This window comes from Mustela nigripes, chromosome 15 (genome assembly GCF_022355385.1).
Source record: "Mustela nigripes isolate SB6536 chromosome 15, MUSNIG.SB6536, whole genome shotgun sequence".
In the NCBI taxonomy this organism is placed as follows: Eukaryota; Metazoa; Chordata; class Mammalia; order Carnivora; family Mustelidae; genus Mustela; species Mustela nigripes.
In genome coordinates this window covers 74,129,604-74,148,943 of record NC_081571.1, presented here as the reverse complement: position 1 = coordinate 74,148,943, position 19,340 = coordinate 74,129,604, and the positions used below count along the sequence as shown (strand labels likewise).

At 41.1% G+C, this 19,340-nt stretch overlaps 1 protein-coding gene and 1 pseudogene across 1 annotated transcript in view; one reads left to right on the top strand and one right to left on the bottom strand.

Moving 5' to 3' along the window:
* Positions 1 to 7,266, bottom strand: part of PCCA (propionyl-CoA carboxylase subunit alpha) — a 413,253-nt gene extending 405,987 nt beyond the window's left edge. Inside the window, exon 1 of the mRNA XM_059378122.1 lies at positions 7,173 to 7,266. The gene's annotated coding sequence lies outside the window, so the exon portion shown is untranslated. The remainder of the gene's footprint in view (positions 1 to 7,172) is intronic.
* The window catches only part of LOC132002692 (asparagine synthetase [glutamine-hydrolyzing]-like), a 45,947-nt pseudogene continuing 32,272 nt past the window's right edge, over positions 5,666 to 19,340 (top strand).

Genomic DNA, 19,340 nt, shown 5'->3' with positions numbered 1-19,340 from the left:
CACTTAACTAATCAAGTCACCCAGGCGCCTATAAACTCTATCATAGTAAAGCCTCTACCTTTATGATTCATCTTTGTATCTCCTATGCCTGACTCTCAGGACTATATATAATGACTACATATAAAGACTATATATAATGAGTTTATATTAATAATTCCAACTCAAAGTTAGCATTATAGTGCTTTTTCTTTTCTAAGATATTATTTTTAAGTAATCTCCACACCCAACATGGGGCTTGAACTCACAATCCCAAGATCAAGAGTCACATGTTCTACCCACTGGGCCACTCAGGCACCCATATAGTGCTTTTTTTCCCCATATCTTCTTAACTTGGACATCTTGGTTCCTAATAATATTAATATCTCCTTGTTTTATTTTATAATATGCAAATGCAGAAGAACAACAATGTTACTAACAATAACCTACAGAATGCAATTCAAAATACCTTTCTTTGTACTTTTATTTGTCCTTAGACTTTATATGAGGAAAATGTTACAGTGTTCTATGTTCCAAAGTAACTTTAAGTAATTATTTTCTCAGGGTGCCTGGCTGGCTCAGTCAGTTGAGTGTGACTCTTGATCTTGAGGTTGTAAGTTTGAGCCCCACATTGGGTGTAGAGATGACTTAAAAATAAAATCTAAAAAATAATAATATTTTCTCAGTGTGACTGTTTTGTTTGTTTGTTTTTTAAAAGATTGTATTATTTACTTGACAGAGAGAGATCACAAGTAGGCAGAGAGGCAGGCAGAGAGAGAGGGAGAAGCAGGCTCCCCGCTGAGCAGAAAGCCCAATGCAGGGCTCAATCCCAGGACCCTGAGATCATAACCTGAGCTGAAGGCAAAGGCTTAACCAGCTGAGCCACCCAGGCGCCCCACGACTGGGTTTTATATTCAGGTCACTGGTTTCTGTTCATGTTCAATTTTAGGATTTTTTTTCTTATTTCACTTAATTTTATTTTTTGAATATTTAAATCATTTACATGGTTCAAAAGTCAAAGCTACATAAAAAGGATACCCAGAGAATTAAATTCTTGCTCCCACCTTTATTCCTTATACCTTCTACCAATCCTCATAGGAATCATTTCCATTTTCAAAAATGTCTTGTTTACTCTTCCCTTTTTCATGAAAATAAGTACATATATATATGTACAAGTATATACAAATATGTTTATGTGTGGATATGCCCTAGTTTATTCAGTCTTCTAGTGATGGATACTTGGATTTGTTTTCAAACTTTTCTCATTACAAATAATCTCCCCATGCAGAGTATGTGCAAATCATATTTTGCATTTGTGAAAGTCTCTCTTCAGCTAGGTTCCTAGAAAGATCAGTGAATCACAGGATAAATACATATATAATAATTTTGCTAAATATTGCCCAATTTTCCCTCCAGGGAGGTTTTACTACTTTGCAATCTTGCTAGCAATGTTTAAGAATATCTGGGTGTGCGTGGGTGGCTCAGCTGGTTGAGCTGGAGCACCTGACTTGGGCTCAGGCGATCTCAGAGTCGTGGGATTGAGCCCCACATCAGACTCCCTGCTCAGCAGAGTGTCTGCTTCTCCCTCTGCCCCTCCCCACCCTGACCTAACCCCGTTTATGCACTCTTTTGCTCTCTCTCAAATAAATAAATAAATTTAAAATAAATTAATTTGAGTTTGAGTTTGAGTTTGAGCACGGTTTGAGTCCCATGTTGGGTGTAGAGATAACTTCAAAATAAAGGCTTTTATATTTATTATTATCATTATTATTATTTTAAGTAGGTGCCATGCCCAGCACAGAGCCCAACATGGGGCTTGAACTCATAACCCTGAGATCAAAACCTGAGCTGAGATAAGAGTTGGATGCTTAACCAACCGACTGAGCCACCCAGACGCCCCCAAAATAAAGCCTTTTAAAAAATAAGAATACCTGTTTATCCCCAGGATTACCAATGTAATATGACTTTTTTTCAGGCTTTTGCACTTGGAGCTATCTAGAAGTGGGAAGGCTGTGAGATTTCACCTTACCCGCATGCTAACAAGTTAGCCTCAGTAGGTGCTGCCAGCAGACTTTAGACTTTCAGTCAAAAACAAAAGAAGCCATTACTTATGGCAGAGCAGGAGCCTGAGCCCCATGCTGGCATTGGTTCATCTTGTCCCCACCCCAAGTCCCATGGGGATGATGTGGAGCAGCCCACGTGGATGATGTGCCCAGGAGAGTCTGTGCAACAGCAGAGGAAACCTGAGTCTAGAAAACCCCCAATCTTATATAAGGGAGCTGCAAGAAACCTGTCCAACCTTTACTCCTAAGAAAATATTATCTTTATTGCCCCAGTCCGAAAATAAATCAGCCCTCTGCTGCATTTGCATCGCCTTGATGAAGAATGATGCTGAATACTTTTTCCAATGTTTCAAAGGCAATTACCTGTCATCTCTTGGGAACGGTCTCAGTATTTCTGGCCATTTTCCTACCAGGTTTTTGTCTTTGACTTTTTAACAATTTTATTACGATATGATTTACATAGCATCATGGTCACCCATTTAAAGAGCGCCATTCAGTAAGCAGTGTGTTTATAGATACGCAACCATCACCACTTGGGATGATTATTAGCCGTCATCCCTCAGCCTCAATCCTTACCCCTACCCCACCCAGCCCTACTTGACCACTAATCTACTCTCCATCTCCATCTCTATGGATTTGCCTAGTCTAGATGTTCCATATACATGGTATTGCACAGGGGAGCCTGGGGGGCTCAGTTGGTTAAGCTCCTGCCTTGGGCTCAGGTCAGGATCCCAGGGTCCGGTGTTCCACACAGTATGTGAGCTTCTGTAACTGGCTTCTTTCTCTTAGCGTGTTTTTGAGGTCCATCCATGTAGCATCTATCAATACTCTTCTTTATTCTTTGTTATGCATTGATAGAACTTAACTATTTTGTGTAATTTAAGCTGAAAATATTTTCTGCCAGTTTTTCACTTGTCTTTTGACTTTGCTTATGATGGCTTTGCCAAGTAAAAGTTTATATTTGTCTGCATGTATGTAGATATAGATAAACACATTAGATATTAGATGTATAGAGAAGTACTTAAATGTACCAATCTCTGTCTATGGCTTCTGGAATTTGAGTTATAATACAACAGCCTTCCTCATGTCCAGGTAATAAAGAAATAGACATGTTTTATTCTTAAATGTATCTTTTCATTTTTTTACATTGAAATGAAGGATCTATTTGGAGTATATTTTAATGTAAAATAAGGGACACAAATCTAAATATATAATTTTTTTCAAATGGCTCTCTAGTTGTGCTGGTACTTTTTAAAAAAGTTAATCTTTCCCCTCAATGATTTAAGATGCTTCCTTTGTCATATGCTAAATTTCCATATATACTTGAAATTGTTTCCACTGGTTTGTCTGCTAGCCAGGCATCAACACCACATTGTTTTAATTATAGGCTCTCTACAGTAATTTTTAATATACGGTAAGGCCAACCCCTCTAATTGCTCTTCCTTTTGATGATATACGTGCATATTTTGCTTATTTATTTTTCCATATGAGTCTTATGATCCAATGCCAGGAAAAATTTTGCTGGCATCTTTTTGGGGAATTACCTTAAGTTAGCATATTAATTTGGAGAGACTTGAAATTTTTATTATGTTAATTGGTCCTATCGAAGACAAGGGATGTGTTTCTATTTTTGTTTAATCAAACTTTTGTGATTTTTCACGACTGTTTCCAAATCTTCCTCATGTTTGACCCATCATCTCAAAACAATGTTTCCCATCATCTATGTAACTAGGTCTACGGAGGATGGCCAGCCATAGTAGCAGCTCTTCTCTTGGGAGGAGGGATAAGGAAGTGGGCTGACAGAGGTAACCAGAAGAGCCAAGTATCTTCTATGTTCTACTTTCCCTGAGTTTTGTTCTGTTGGCCCCACTGAGGGTTTTACCCATGTGTATGTTGCTAGCTATGCTGTTATATAGTAGTCATTGAAACACTGTCTTTGGGGTGCCTGGGTGGGTTAAGCCTCTGCCTTCGGCTTAAGTCATGATCTCAGGGTCCTGGGATCGAGCCCCGAGTCGGACTCTGCTCAGCAAGCAGCCTGCTTCCTCCCCCCTCTCTGCCTACTTGTGATCTCTCTCTCTCTGTCAAATAAATAAATAAAATCTAAAAAAAAAAAAGAAAAGAAAAGAAACACTATCTTTCGTAAGCTTTACTGGACAATGTGGCTGAACATGATATGGGATTGAAAACAGACTAGAGACTAAATATAGGAATTTAGTGTATAATGGGGCTTTGGAATTAAGTTATTCTATTTTTTACTGACGTCAGAGACTTGTAATGGGACACCTCACCTGCCCAATGAGTTGATTCCAGAAGGAGTCAGAGGAGAAATAACAAGAATCAGGAAAGAGGTTTCGCAAAGGTGAAAGCAGGACTTTTGTGGTACTCTGCTGGTTGCCTTTGCTGTGCGAGGCCACTGTACTCCAGGTTAACGCGAGGCTTGCTCTGAAACCTAGTGGAGTGAGCCCCTGAGTAGCTCAGGCACTAAGCGTCTGCCTTCGGCTGGGGCCATGATCTCAGGGTCCTGGCATCAAGCTCTGCATCCAGCAACCTGCTCTGCGGGAAGCCTGCTTCTCCCTCTCCCATTCTCCTTGCTTGTGGTCCCTCTCTTGCTGTCTTTCTCTCTGTCAAATAAATACATAAAATCTTAAAAAAAAAAAAAATCCTAATGGAGTAACAGAGAGTATATAAACCAAGGAGGTATAGGAGGAGAGGGAAAAACTTGTTTCTTTTTTCAAACCCTTCCGGCTCCTCTCCAGCTCAGAGAACAAAGAGATTATGCAGGAGCAGCAGCAATCTTGTGTTAAGAATGCTTGGTCATCTCTCTGACAACACTGCCATCTAAGCCTCTTCTGGGACCCTTGAGTTACCCACAAATTAGCAAAATAAAAGGCCTCCTGTTCCAAAAGATTTCCCAGTTTGAGTCTTTCCTAGTCCCCTTAGTCTTAAAATGTACCAGAACACCCATACAATAGAGTATCGGGCTGCTCCAATACGGAGTCAGGAAAGTCTCTACCTACAACAGTGAAGGAATTGCCAGGATACACTGTTGACAGAAAGAAATCAAGACAGGGGTGTCTGGCTGGCTCAGCTGGTAGAGCCTGCAACCCCTGATCCTGAAGTTGTGAGTTCAAGGCCCACATTAGATGTGGAGCCTTCTTCAGAAAGAAAGAAAGAAAGAAAGAAAGAAAGAAAGAAAGAAAGAAAGAAAGAAAGAAGACATCAAGTTGAGAAAAGTATGTATGTAAGCTACCATTTATCTAAGAAAGGAAGACTACAGATATAGGTATACAGGTAATGCTTATATTAATTGACGCCTGGGTGGCTCAGTGGGTTAAAGCCTCTGCCTTCTGCTCAGGTCATGATCCCAGAGTCCTGGGATCGAGCCCCACATCGGGCTCTCTGCTCAGCGGGAAGCCTGCTTCCTCCTCTCTATCTCTCTCTCTCTCTCTGCCTGCCTCTCTGCCTACTTCTGATCTCTATCAAATAAATAAATAAAAATCTTTGAAAAAAAATGCTTATATTAAAAAAAAAACAACAGATAATCCATAGCCCTCGCCTCCACTCCTGCTGCCTGTCCGACCTGCTTCCTCCCAGAGAGCCAGCAGCTCCACTGGGCCAGGTGTGGCATCTGCACCCTTTAGGGCAGTGACGATCGTCTCTGACCACCGTCTAAGTGCTATGGAGATCGCACACAGAGGTCCAGACTCACTTCAGCTTCAGAAAGTCAACAGATGCACCAACTGCTGCTTTGGATTTCACTGGAAGTCAGTGGTTGACCCCCTGTCTGGTGTGCAGCCAGTCTGAGGAAAGAAACCTCCTTACTTATGGTTCTGTTACAAGGTGAAATCTTCAAGCACAAGGAGATGAAACACACTTCCTTTTCAATTACCCTTTCTCTTTTTTAATTTATTTTGACTTGAATCACTAGACCAAAATTATTATTATTATTATTATTATTTTGACAGAGAGAGACATGTGAGAGTGGGAACACAAGTGGGGGGAGTGGGAAAGGGAGAAGCAGGCTTCCCACTGAGCAGGGAGCCTGATGTGGGGCTTGATCCCAGGACCCTGGGATCATGACGTGAGCCAAAAGCAGACACTTAATGACTAAGCCACACAGGCACCCTTCACTAGACCAAAACTAATGGTGAGATCATCCTTCATTGTTGTGACAACGGGGCAGATAATTTGTATATTGGATGGGGTGCTTGCATTTATTTTATAGGATATCACCAATAAGAAAGTGTTCCTGGGCGGCGCCTGGGTGGCTCAGTGGGTTAAAGCCTCTGCCTTCGGCTCAGGTCATGATCCCAGGGTCCTGGGATCGAGCCTCACATCGGGCTCTCTGCTCAGCAAGGAGCCTGCCTCCTCCTCCTCTCTCTTTCTGCCTGCCTCTGCCTACTTGTGGTCTGTCTGTCAAATAAATAAAAATCTTTAAAAAAAAAAATAAGAAATAAAAAAATAAAATGCGTTCCTGAGCATAGACACCTGTGGAGTCAGACCTTTGTTTAAAGCCATGATAGAAGATGGATTTGGGGCCGTGTGTTTAGAAGCTAAAGGGCTTGTTAACCTGAAGCACATCACAAATCCGTTATCAAAATGGAGCCTCGCCCCCCCCCCAAAAAAAAAAGTAGAGCCTTTTCTTCTGGGACACTATCAAATTTGGGATTTAAAGTCAAGTGACAACGTTGCTTCCATGGAAATGGTGAAGTATCATCACTGTAGAAATGAACGGGTGCATGCCCTCTCTAACTGTGGAGAATGTACTCGCGGGTCTTGACGTGGAAACTGTGGAGGTGAGAACTGGAGACAGCAGTACAGACAACTCTTTCAAGGACTTTTGCTATAAAGGAGAGGGGGAAACGGAAGACGAGAGCTGGTGCAGGGGGCGTGGATGTGCACATGCTACCAGCCACCCAGTGGAAAGGACAAACCGATGCTGCAAGAGATGGGGGGGACCAATCCTTAATACGGAAGCTCAAGGCAAATGTGTTGTGATTCCTCAATGGTAAAGTAATTAACGTTTGCCTGCAGAAACAGATTCACTCGTGCTCTCTTTTCCTCTTCCTATACATGCCTACCTTTGGATCCTTGTGCATGTACATGTACATCTCCATGTGACAGAAACATTACCTGACAGGCAGGAGAACTGGATGTCTTTGAGCCGGGGGCGCTGATTCTGGCTTGGCTGCTGTCGCCCTGTTGAAGCAGCTTAAAGAGGCTCCAGTAGACTATGCTCTCCAGACACTTGCAGTTGGCTTGGAAGACAGTCCCCATTTACTGGCTGCTGGAAAGGCAACAGATCACATTGGTAGTAATATCATGAAGTCAGTCCTCTGGACTCTGAGGAAGGCATTCAGATACTAAATGAAGTCACATTTTCCTTGGAAACTTAGAACCGTGCAACAGTTCACACTTCAGGAGATATGTATTTGATTTCCAAGTACATCTGGAAGAACCCAGATAGCGTGGTGATCTTCTCTGGAGAAGATTCAGATGTACTTCTACGGAGTTACTTATATTTCCACAAAGACAACTTCTAAAAAAGCCAATGAGAGTGAGAAACTTCTGAGGGAACTCTGTTTGTTTGATGTTGTTCTCCACACAGATCAAACTGCTGTTACCCATGGACTTGAACTGAGAGTCCCATTCCTGGATGGTTGTTTTCTTCCCATTACTTGTCTCTGCTACCAGCAATGAAAATTCCAAAGAATGGGATAGAAAACTATGTCCTGAGAGAGAATATTCGAAGACTCTAAACCAATCCTTAAAGAGATTCTCCAGTGACCAACAGAAGCCTTCAGTCATGGGATAACCTCAGTTAATAATTTGTTTTAAGATTTTACAGGAATCTGGGGTGCCCGGGTGGCTCAGTGGGTTAAGCCACTGCCTTCGGCTCAGGTCATGATCTCAGGGTCCTGGGATCGAGTCCCGCATGGGGCTCTCTGCTCAGCAGGGAGCCTGCTTCCTTTTCTCTCTCTCTCTGCCTGCCTCTCAGTGGACTTGTAATTTCTCTCTGTCAAATAAATAAATAAAATCTTAAAAAAAAAAAAAAAAAAGATTTTACAGGAATCTTTTACAGGACTGGCCAGCTCAGTCGATGGAGCCTATTATGACTTTTGATCTCAGGGTTGTGAGTTTGAGCCCCATAATGGGTTTATTTTACTTAAAAGTAAAATCTTAAAAAAAAAAAAAAAAGGATTTCATAGGAATATCTGGACAGCAGGTTGGTGATGTTATGATGCTGAGGGCAAGGCACAAATTTCCCTCAGTACTCCTCAAACTTACAAAAGCTATTACTACTGTTAATCCTGGAATGGCGCTACCCAGGTCAGACTAACTGGCTCACCAGGTACTAAATGCCCAAGCAGACTCACGCCGCCAACCCTTCTGCCTGCACTCTGACCTGGTTACAAGCTACCAAAGCTGAGACACCCACTAAAGCACAGATGGAAGGTAAATGTTCCTACTCGTGAAGGGCAGTGGGACTAGAGGCAGGTGGGGCCACCCACCCATATGTACTCGAGCATGGAAAGAAAAGTTTCAACTCTAAAACACAAAGGGAAAATAAATCATAAAATTAAAAAGAAATTGTTACCAGTGGGGTAGAAGGAGGAACAGGATAGAGGAGACAGAGATGAAAGCCAGACATGTTTTAAACACTTGACTTTGAAACCATGTAAGTATTTTACAAAGATCTAAAACAAGATTAAATTTTAGCAACCTCCAAGTATAAAGGAAAATGAAGCAAATGAAATCACTAAAAATCCTTAATGACTTCCTAAGCACTAAATGTGATGCCTTGAGGGTACGTTCAACTTAACCTGTCCGCATTTTACATTATTGATACTGACTCCTTATTAAAATTCTCTTCCTCCTTGGCTTTTCTGAGACCACTGTTTTTTGGTTTACCTTATAATTCTGAGTTCACTTATTAATATCCTTCACCAAGGCCTCTTCTTCTACCTGTGCTTTCAAGATAAGTAGTTTCCATTCTTTTTTATTTTTTTTTTATTTTTTAAGATTTTATTTTTAAGTAGTCTCTATACCCAACATGGTCATGGGCCCATGACTCTTGGTTTCCAAGAGATCCAAGAATATGAGATCCCACCCTGCATCAAGCCCCCAGTCGGGCTCCATGCTCAGCATGGTCAGGTGGTCCCTTCTCTCTGCTCCTCCCCCACTTGGCACTCACTCTCTCTCTCTCAAAGAAATGAAATCTTTTTTTTTTTTTTTTTTAAAGATTTTATTTATTTATTTGACAGAGAGAAATTACAAGTACACTGAGAGGCAGGCAGAGAGAGAGAGAAGGAAGCAGGCTCCCTGCTGAGCAGAGAGCCCGACGCGGGACTCGATCCCAGGACCCTGAGATCATGACCTGAGCCGAAGGCAGCGGCTTAACCCACTGAGCCACCCAGGCGCCCTCAAAGAAATGAAATCTTAAAAAAAAAAAAAAAAAAAAAAGCCACATGCTGTAGGTAGTTCTCATTTTTTTTCTTTTTGTTTGTTTGTTTGTTTGTTTCTTTTTTTTTTTTTAAGTAATCTCTACAACCAATGTGGGGCTCGAATTCACAACCCTGAGATCAAGTCGCGCACTCCACGGACTGAGCCAGCTGGGCACCCCTAGGCAGTTCCACTCTTAACTTACTCTTTTTAATCTACTGATCACTCCGAGTAGTATAACCATATACTCCCCTGACTTCTGTTAGACATATTTACATTAATATATTATTATAAGTTGCTGTACTATATATTGCCATGGGAGAGGGAAAATGAACCAATTTCAAGGAAACTGCTCTAAAAATCGTTTCTTTGATTAAGTTATTTGGCCTATCTACTGAAGTACTGTCATTCAAAAGCTACCTCAGGTGTTATCTACCCTGTAAAGCCTTATCTAGATTTCTCTCAGCAGAATTAATCATTACTTCCTCTTCACTCTGATAAGATCTCTCTTCTGACATTTATTACCTAGTCACATATATTACCAAAATGCCAAAACAGAAATGGGTAGAGAAAGGGTAGAAAAAAACAAAACACAAGAGGCCGTAAGATCTCCATAATATCAACATTTGTGAGTGAGGAAGCAGATAGGAGCAAGATGAACAGGAAGCAATGCAAATGGTAAAAATCGGAAATAGGACAGAATAAAGGCTCACACTGAGATAACTCCATAGGGTTATGGAAGCCACTGGACCAGTACAGGGACACCAGGACAAAGGCAAAAGTAGGCCCAGACAAAAAGTGAAACCAGTCTTTCCTGGATCTGTACCTTCAGGGTCTTCAAGAGACCACACTGTGCCCTGGAAACAGCACCCCCACAGCCCCCACTCACCAATCCCACACCGCACACTGGTTGGCGGGCGGGGGGGGGTGCTAAGGCAAGGGGCTACAGTGCTGCTCTGGAAGACTTTGCAGACCCCATTTCCAAGGCTCTGCCCCTAAAGGGGATCCTCTCAGGCCTGTGGGCTCCACTTGTGCTGGCGGGAGACCTGGTTCCTGCCCACAAGTGCTAGTCTGAGACAGAGCTAGTCACCCCTGGCCAGCCCTCACAGGCTCTTGTCAAGCTGCCTTGGCCTTCTGTGCTCTTAGGCCCTCCTCTCTCTTCCGGCTTTGGGGGAAGTTTGTGGGGGTGCCAGCCCCTGGGTCTTCTTTCTTCCTCCCCCAAAGGCCAGCCTAGCAGGCCCTTTCCTGTTAAGCCTGGAAGGCAGAGTTCATAAAGCAGTAAGGAATTCGGGTCTTATTCACAGGGGCTTGTCTAATTTACCTTCTTCCATTGCCTCTCCTAGGTAGTCCAGGAACACTGCCAGTTCCTGTCACCCCAGGAGCTTACTCTGGGCCCTCTCTTCCCTTTCTGCCTTTTCCAACTCCCGCTGAATGTAAAAGCCCTCCTTCTGGCAAGGCAGTGTCCAAAGTGCCTTCAGAGTGGACATTGCAGGGCGCCTGGGTGGCTAAGTTGGTTATGCGTCTGTCTTCAGCTCTGGTCACCATCCCAGGGTCCTGGAATCAGGCTCCCTGCTCAGCAGGAAGCTTGCTTCTCCCTCTCTGACTCTGGCTGCTTGTGTTCCCTCTCTTGCTGTCTCTGTCAAAAAATAAATAAAATCTTGAAAGAACTAAAATAACATTGGGAAGGTATGTGCTATGGTATGTGCTGTGAAGTGTGTAAACCTGGAGATTCACAGACCTGTACCCCTGGGGCTAATAATACATTGTATGTTAATAAAAAAATTTTTTAAAATTTAAAAAGAAATAAGATAATGAAAACATGCCCACAAAACAGCTGAAAAATCATAGCTGAAAATGCTTAATAATTCAAAATGAGCTAAAACAAATTAATGAAACAATAGAAATTCTGAAGAAACAGGTAGAAATTAGAAAAAGTAAAAAATGAGATGACAGAATTCAGACTTAACCAACTGAGCCACCCAGGTGCTCCTGAAGATGATATGTGAGTTGCACAAAAGCAAATACCCCCAAAAAAAAGCCTTATCAGAAAAAGAAGATAGGAGCGCCTGGGCGGCTCAGTCAGTTAAGCGTCCAAGACTTGGTTGGCTTGACCTTGACCCTGATCTCAGGGTGGTGAGATCAAGCCCTGTGTTGGACTCTGGGTTGGGGAGGGGCCTGCTGGAGATTGTGTGTCTCTCTCTCCCCCTCCGCCCTTCCCTGCTTCTCCGTCTTGCACTCTCACTCTCAAAAAAAAAAAAAAAAAAAAAAAAATGTGAGGAGAGTAGTTACCCCTGGAGGAACAATAACTGAGAGGGAACCCTGGGGGGCTTCTGCTGTTCCTGAAATATACCCTTTTTAATTTGGGCATTGATGACATAGATGTGTTTACTTTGTTAAAATCAGACTGTACAGGTGGCGCCTGGGTGGCTCAGTGGGATAAACCTCTGCCTTCAGCTCAGGTCATGATCCCAGGGGTCCCGCATCTGGCTCTCTGCTCCGCAGGGAGCCTGCTTCCCTTCCTCTCTCTCTGCCTGCCTGTCTGCCTATTTGTGATCTCTGTCAAAGAAATCAATAAAATCTTAAAAAAAAATCAGACTGTACACTAATTTTTTTAGAGTCCTTCTTCGTGTAAATGCTGTACTCCTTAAAAGACACTTTCATTCACAAAATTTAAAGATGAAAATAAATGACAATTACTTGTATATTCTAAGAAAGCTCCTTTGTATACCCAATTTCAGTGGATACTCAGGAAGACAGCTTTTCTACTAATGATTTACTCAACTTTCTGTTAATAAAAAGGGTATGCATAACCAAAAACCAGATGCTGAAAGAAAGAATACTTACCTAGTACTTTTGGCCACCTGAATGAATCTCACCAAAGTGTCTAACAAGTAGCCAAACTGATTGCTATCTATACATAATATTTACATACAGATGCCACTCCACCCTGAAACACCTCAATCAGTGCTAATACACAAAGCCCACTCTTGTGTATCAATAGCATCACAGCCGTCTAACTCATGTACGTATTCATATTCAACAACATATGTAACTTAGTTCTTCAAGGTGTTGAGAAACATTGCCAAGGACCATGCTCTGCCTTGTCCTATTACAAGACAAGACACACTCTCTTGCCAATGCAGTATAACGGCTAGGCAAAATTAAAAATTTTTTAATTTTTTTTTTTATTTTTTATAAACTATATAATATATTTTTATCCCCCGGGGTACAGGTATATGAATCGCCAGGTTTACACACTTCACAGCACTCACCATAGCACATACCCTCCCCAATGAAATTTTTTTAATTTTTTAAAAAGCTAGAGAAGGGGCACCTGGGTGGCTCAGTCATTAGGTGGCTGCCTTCAGCTCAGGTCATGATCCCAGGGTCCTAGGATCGAGTCCCACATCGAGTCCCAGCAGGAAGCCTGCTTCTCCCTCTCCCCCACCCCTTGCTTGTTCTCCCTCTCTTGCTGTCTCTTGTTCTGTCAAATAAATAAATAAAATCTAAAAAAAACCAAAAACAAAAACAAAAAAACCCACCTAGACAAGCTCTACCAGTCTGGACCACATTGCGATTGCGATTGGATACAGTTCTTTCTTTAATAAAGAAATAAAATTGGAGCTCCTAGGTGGCTTAGTCAGTGGGGCATCCAACTCTTGGTTTCTGCTCTGGTGGTGATCTCATGGGTTGTGGGATAAAGCCCGGAGAGGAAGCCCACACTCAGGCAGGAGTCTGTTTGAAAATTCTCTCCCTCTACTCCTCCCCCCACTCACAATCTCTGGTGTTCTCTCTCTCTCTCTGAAAAAGATGAATACATCTTTAAAAAAAGAAAGAAAGAAAATCTATTGCACAACCTTCCTTTACTCATTAATTCCTATATATTACCTTGCCCAAGTCACACAACTAATGATGGGTAAAATTAAAACTCTTAACCATTAAAATTATAGGTCTCAGTGATAAAGCTTCAGGGAAGCAGTGAGCTGAGACACTTCCTTCCCATACCTCGGGCCCAACCCCTTTACCACCAAACATTAGTCTGCTAGCATTTCAGCCAGTGCTCCCCTTTGAATAAACAAATGCATGGATATTTTCCTTTATAACTCAGGCTCCCTTAAGAGATTAAAAGGAGTTCCTTATCCATAGTAAGTTTTGACTTATGAGAATGAAGAACCAAAGAGAAGATTGTACCTTCCTTATCTGCTTACTGATGCCTATGAAATACTTTTCATTCTATTATTAGAAATGAAGAGTTGCACCGGGGTGGCTCAGTGGGTAAAGCCTCTGCCTTCGGCTTGGGTCATGGTCTCAGGGTCCTGGGATCAAGCTCCACATCAGGCTCTCTGCTCAGTGGGGAGCCTGGTCCCTCCCCCCCCCACCCACTGCCTGCCTCTCTGCCTACTTGCGATCTCTGTCAAATAAATAAATTAAATCTTTTTAAAAAATTATCAAAAAACAAGAAAAGAAACCCAGACAATAGGTGAGTTTAAGAGAAGAAGGGATAAAGAATTTCACCAAAGAGGAAGAATCTATATATTTTTATTGTTTTTTATTTTAATTCCAATATCGTTAACATACAGTGTTATAGTAGTTCCAGGTGCATAATAACAGTGATTCAACAACTCCATACATTACTCAGTGCTCATCATAGTAAGTGTACTCTTGATTTGTTAAAAAAAAAAAAAAAGTCTGTTTTTTGGATTTTCTCTTTTTTTCCCTTTGTTTGCCTGTTTTGCATCTTAAATTCAACATATGACATCATATGCTAGTCGTTTTTCTCTGACTGACTTATTTCACTTTAGCAATATACTCTCTAGCTTCATCCATGGCAAGATTTCTTTGTCATGGCCGAATAATATTACATTGTGTATATGTGTATATACACATACAACATTTTCTTAGTCCATCTATCAAAGGACACTTGGTCTGCTTCCATAATTTGGCTATTGTAAATAATGCTACAGTAAACACAGGGTTGCATATATCCTTTTGAATTAGTTTCCTCATATTCTTTGAGTAAATATCCAGTAGTGTGATTACTAGATCAAAGGGTAGTCCTATTTTTAATTTATTGAGGAAACTCCATTCTGTTTTCCATAGTGGCTGCACCAGTTTGCATTCCCAGTGTACACAAAAGTTCCTTTTTCTTTTTTTTTTTTTTTCAAAAGATTTTATTTATTTATTTGACAAAGATCACAAGTGGGGAGAAAGGCAGGCAGAGAGAGGGGGAAAAGCAGGCTCCCTGCTGAGCAGAGAGTCTGATGCGGGGCTTGATCCCAGGACCACGAGATCATGACCCGAGCCAAAAGCAGAGGCCTAACCCGTTGAGCCACCCAGGCGCCCCAAAAGTTCCTTTTTCTCCACATCCCCTCTAACACCTGCTGTTTAAAAATCTATATATTCTTTTAAATGCCAACTGGAAGCTCTATAACAGAAAGTGATTATATCTGAATTTAAAAATCCAATTGATGCATTTGATACCAAATTAAATACAAAAGAACGGATAAATAGTAAATCGGAGAACAGGTCAATGCATTAAACTGAAGCACAGAGAGTAAAAAAGACCCAAAAAGAGTATAAGAGACTTACAGAACGTGATAGAAAGGTCTAACCATGTAATTGAAGTTGAAGAAACAGAAAAGAAAGACTGTTTCAGAGAAACAGTAGACAAAAATTCCCCCAAACTGATGAAAGCTCTTAAACCACACATTCAATAAGCTCTACAAGTCCCAGATGGGACAGAGAAAACACAGCTAGGCATAAGACAGTCAAACTGAAGGAAACCAAATATAAAAGGGAAAATGCTGGGGCGCCTAGTAGCTCAGTCTGTTAAGATTCCAACTTTTAGTTTCAGCATGGGTCGTGATCTCAGGGTCCTGGGATTGAGCCCCACCTTGGGCTCCACGCTCACCACAAAGTCGGTTTGACATTCTCTCTCCCTCTGCCTTGTCCCTCCCCTTCCACTCAAATAAATAAATACATAAATAATATCTTTTTTTAAAAGGGGAAGAATCGGGGCATCTGGATGGCTTACTCCTTGAGCGTCTGCCTTCAGCTCAGGTCATGATCCCAGGGTCCTGGGATTGGGCCCTGCATCAGGCTCCCTACTGAGGAGGGAGTCTGCTACTCCTCTCACTCCCCCCTGCTTGTATCCCCTTTCTAACTGTCTCTCTCTCCCTGTGTCAAATAAATAAATAAAATCTTTAAAAAAAATTAAAATGGGAAGAATCTTAAAAACAGAAAGATTAAAAAGGGAGGACACCAATAAGATTGAAAGTTAACATTTCAGAAGAAATTATGGAAGTCAGAAGACAATGAAATAACATTTTTTTTTTTTAAAGATTTTATTTATTCACTTGACAGACAGAGATCACAAGCAGGCAGAGAGGCAGGCAGAGAGAGAGGAGGAAGCAGGCTCCCTGCTGAGCAGAGAGCCCGATGTGGGGCTCGATCCCAGGACTCTGAGATCACGACCTGAGCCGAAGGCAGAGGCTTAACCCACTGAGCCACCCAGGCGCCCCTGAAATAACATTTTTTAAGTGCTGAAGGAAAAAACAGAATTCTGTATCAGCAAAAACAAAGACAATATAAAGATATTTTCAACTCAAATGGACTAACGACCTAAATGCAAGACCCAAAACTATAAAACTCTTAAGGAAAAGAATATGGAAAATGACTCATAGAACTGGATCTGGCAATGATTTCTTAGATATGACATAAAGGACACAACAGGAAAAGCAAAACTAGACAAATTGGACTAAGTCAAACTTAAAAACTTCTGTACATCAAATGATACAATCAATAGAGTGAAAAGGTGGCCTACTGTCTAATATGGGAGGAAGTATTTGCTAATTATATATTGATAAGAGGTTAATATCCAGAATATATAAAGAATTCCTATAACTCAACAACAAAAAATAACCCAATTCAAAAATGGGCAAAGAACTTGAACAGTTCTTTCTTTCTCTATTTTTTTTTTTTTTAAGATTTTTATTTATTGGGTTGCCTGGGTAGCTCATTCTGTTTACTGTCTGCCTTTGGCTCAGGTCATGATGCCAGGGTCCTGGGATGGAGTCCGGCATCAGGTTCCCTGCAGGGAGCCTGCTTCTCCCTCTGCCTGCCACTCCCCCAGCTTGTGCTCACTCACTCTCCCTTTCTCTCTCTCTGACAAATAAGCAAAACCTTTTAAAGAAAGAATTTCATTTACCCATTTGAGAGAGAGTGTGAGCAAGAGTTGGGGTGGGGCGGGAGAGGAGGAGAAGAGCAGAGGTGGGAGAAGCAGACTCCCCACCCATCAGGGAGCCTGATACAGGGCTTGACCCCAGGACCCAGGGATCATAACTGAGCTGAAGGCAGATGTCCAACTGACTGAGCCACCCGGGCACCCCTGAATAATTCTCTCTGATACTTCTTTCTAATACTTTGTCTTCTCCAAAGATAACATACCAATGGCCAACAATCATATGAAACTAAAACCGATGAGACAATCTCACAACTGTTAGGACGGTTATTACTAAAATAAAAAACAAGACAGAAAATAAGTATTGTCAAGTATGATCAGAACTTGGAATCCATGTACACTGGTGGTAGGAATGTAAAATGGTGCAGTCATCATGGCAAACAGTATGACATTTCCTCAAAAAATTAAAAATAGCATCACCATATGACCCATCAGTCCTACTTCTTGATATATACCCAAAAGAACTGAAAGCAAAATCCCAAAGAGATATTTATATACACATGTTCATAGCAGCATTTTTCACAATAGCTAATGGGTAGAAGCAACTCTAATGTCTACAAATGGATGAATGTAGAAACAAAATTGGTAAATACACACAGACAATACAACATGGGGATATTATGCTAAATGAAATAAGCCAATCACAAAAAGGACAAATACCAGGGCGCCTGGGTGGCTCAGTGGGTTAAAGCCTCTGCCTTCAGCTCAGGTCACGATCCCAGAGTTCTGAGATCGAGTCCCGCATCAGGCTCTCTGCTCAGTGGGGAGCCTGCTTCCCCTCTCTCTCTCTCTCTCATTCTGTCTACTTGTGATCTCTCTCTGACAAATGAATAAATAAAATCTTTAAAAAAAAAAAAAAAGGACAAATACCATATGAAGGATGGGGATAAAGGGAAATGGGGAGCTGTTGCTTAGTGGGTACAGAGTTTCAGTTCTGAAAACCTATTACACAAAAGTGTAAATATACTTAACACTACTGAACTATATACTTGAACATGATAGAGTTGGTAAATTTCATGTTACATGTTCTTTACCACAACTTTAAAAATTTTTTATGGGTTTGCTTATTTATTTGAGAGAGAGAGAGAGCATGAGCACACAAGCAGGGGGGAGGGGCAGAGGGGAGAGGGAGAAACAGATGTGCTGCTGAGCCCAGAGCCCAATGTGGGACTCAATCCCAGAACCCTGAGATCATGACCTAAGCCAAAGGCAAACACTTAACTAACTGAGACACCTAGGTGCCCCTTTAAAAAAATTTTTTTTTAGTTAATTTATTTTTTTGAGAGAGAAAGAGAGATGGGGAGTGCACAAGCAGGAGGGGCAGAGGGAGAAGGAAAGAATCTCCAGCAGTCTCCATGCTGAGTGTGGAGCCAGACTTGGGACTTGATCTCACAACCCTGAGATCACCACCTGAGCCAAAACCAAGAGTCGAACGCTCAATCATCTGAACCACACAGGTGTCCTACAGATTTGATTTTTAAGAAATACTAGAGAGAGTTCTTCAGGGTGACTTCAGATGAAAGAATAGAACTGCTTTAAAGATAAAGAGGTAAAAGGTATTGCTAAATTTAAGTATGTTAAGGTTCATGATATAAGTAAGTATAAATAGGGGCTTGGGGGGCCCAGTGTCCCCCGCCCCTCCTTTTACCCCTCCCTTGCCCCTCTCTTTGCTCATGCACTTGTGCTCTCTCTCTCTCTCTCTTAAATACATAAAATCTTAAAAAATAATAAGTAAGTATAAATAAATGTTGTTGCTTAAAACAACAGTAAGATCTTGCGGAACTTAAAACACATGCAGAAATAAGATAAATGACAATAGTACAAAAAGTAGGAAGAGGTAAATGAACTTTGACTATAATAAGATTCTTTTATTCTTCGAAGTACTAACTTGTTAGACTATAAATATATATACAACAAAATATAAATTGTAATTTCTAGGGTGACCACTAAAAGAATTATAAGAAGTTATAAATGAAAAGAGAATAGAAGAGAAAAACGGGTGAATACAAATATTTCCTTTATATAAAGGAAGGCAAAAAAGAAGGAATAAAGGGACAAAAAAACCTAGAGAAGACCAACAGAAAACCAAAAGCAAGATAACAGACTTAAATCTAATTATAACAATAACCAGGTTAAATATAAAAAACCAATTTAGAGACAAATTTCAGATTGGATAAGAATACACCATATACTATGCACAAGTTGCCAAATTAAATATAAGAACTTAGAGGGGTGCCTGCGTGGCTCAGTTGGTTAAGGGTCTGACTCTTGATTTCAGCTCAGGTCATGATCTCAGGGTTGTGAGTTCAAGCCCCATGTTGGGGTCAGTGCAGAGTCTGCTTGAGATTCTCTCTCTCCTTCTCCCTCTAACCTTCCCCTTCCTGCTCTCATGATCTCTCTCTCCCTCAAATAAATAAAAAAGACCTTAAAAAAAAAAAAAAACAGAAAGGTTGACAGAAAAATCATGAAAAAAGGGTAAGTATACAAACACCAGCTAAAATAAAGCTGATATAGTCATACTAGTATCTGATAAGTATATATTTTTTAATCATAAAAGTGAATTTATTTAACTGATCTCAAACCAAATAAAAATATATAAAAGGGGGAACCTGGTTCAG